Consider the following 2,198-nt stretch of genomic DNA (forward strand, 5'->3'; position numbering starts at 1 on the left):
AAAATAAATGATAAAACCATAGTAAACAAACATCAAAAATATCAAAAGGATTATATACATTTATGATCCTTATAAAGTGTATCATATTATAACGATTGTCTATTTATAATTTATACCCTGAAAAAGTAGGTATTCATAAAGAAGCTGTTATAAAGGGGTTCGGGCCGTTTAGTTGTATAGAATACTGGGCTGTTTACCTCCCAGTCCGCCCCTGCGTACTTACCATTTTCACCTAAGCAATTGACCAAATATAATTTAGTTAATTAGTAAATATTAAATAATGACTTAGTTTTAGTTTAAATTAATATCGTATAAAGGGGTAAGTATAATATCAAGTGATACATTTTCCTCATGTTACGATTTTACTCTTGTCCCGATGTGTATTTTTACTGGGGAAAGTGTAGTATAATCGAAAAAAACAACGTAAAAATATGTCAAATATGAAAAACAGACAAGTGAATCTTAAAGTAAACATTATATAAAGTATCTTTATCTTTTCGTAAATTCAAAATTTAATGTTTGTGTTGACAAAAAAAATATTTGAAAACACGTTTCCATAGAAAAATACGATATGATATTGTAAAAAAAAGTATATTTTGTGATAACAGCATGATAGATGCTAGTACTATGCTGCAAATTATATTGAAATATCCAATGCAACTATCACCTTACAAATTTCTAGTTTCACTATCAATAAATTAAATATTGATCATGATAACATCTGGTTTTACACTTACCCCGTTTCTAAATTTACCCCACTTTACCTCATAAAAATAAACAAATAAACAGAGATAGGTTATGGCCTTATGGGTATTAATAATCAGCTCGAAGCTTCGAATCTGTGCACATATAGATTGCGTCCCCCACTTGGGTATCTTGCAATAAAGGTAATGTGAATGGAGCTACAAGCTGATATAATAGAATATAATGCATATACTTATTTAACCAGCTGAATACACCAACCTTATAATAAATTATTCTAGTATAACCTATAGTCTAGACATTTGTTGTTATTAAACCTTTATATTTATTGTAACATATATTTGTAAAAAAAAATGTATCTTATCCCAATGGCCAAGCTGCCAAGGGTTTTAAAAAAAAAAAAATACATATACTATATAATTATTATTTTATTTTTAATTAGTTTTCAAATCGATTTATTATATTATTTTATACCTATAAATTCTACTATTATATTTTCTGTGAAAATATCTAATATAGCGATGCTAAAATTAATATAAATGTGTATATTATAATATATTATTTTCAAATATTTTACAACACTGATAATTAATAGTTAATAATATTTAATTAAATATTATATTTTGTATAAATTGATATTGATTTGTATATTCATATTTTTTTTTTAAATGAAGTCTGGCGGAGTGTTTTTGTTACGGGATAATATAATATACTACGACAACAATTTAATATTATGCACGTTAGACATACAAATATAAAAATAAATACCGAGGTCTGAGACAATTAAAAAAAATAATATTAAAGATGGGATTTATTTTACGCTATTAAATTACTACATATTTTAATTATTTTATTTAATTATTAATTACCTATTGTTATGTTTAACTGCCAGTCGCCATACTGTATTAAATACGTAATTAGGTACCTACTTTACAATTCATAACTTACCTAGTACCTATATATGGTTAAGTAGGTATAATAGAACTAGGTACCTATTACTTTTGAGTTTTGATTAGCAGTCGTATGACTTTTATAATAATATTATGTAATAGGTAAAATGTAAGTACCTTTAAGGCTTTATCTATAGTATTATTGCTGTATATTGTATAGTTTTTTAAATAATTACTAAAGTACATAACTCTTAGATATTGTAATTTGTTGTACATTAAATTGTAAGCTACGCAATTCAAATATAAATGTTTTTAGTATTATTATACTCTAGGAACAAGCCTGGATTAAGGGAGGGCCAGGGGGGGCCATGGCCTCCGGGCCTCGAAAGTTCGAATTTATTTAGGTGCCTCTAATTTGTCCATTACTTTTTTCGTTATAGGCTATGTAACACTAAAAAAATTATTTATTTAGTAAAAAAAGCTTGTAAATTATAATTTATAAATAAAGTGATACATAAATACATTATTCATTATTTATTGCTATGTGCCTATATACCTAATATGTTTTAAATGAGGCCCTTGTACGAAAAATAATATTAATATATA

The sequence above is a fragment of the Acyrthosiphon pisum genome, chromosome X (genome assembly GCF_005508785.2).
Source record: "Acyrthosiphon pisum isolate AL4f chromosome X, pea_aphid_22Mar2018_4r6ur, whole genome shotgun sequence".
Lineage (NCBI taxonomy): Eukaryota > Metazoa > Arthropoda > Insecta > Hemiptera > Aphididae > Acyrthosiphon > Acyrthosiphon pisum.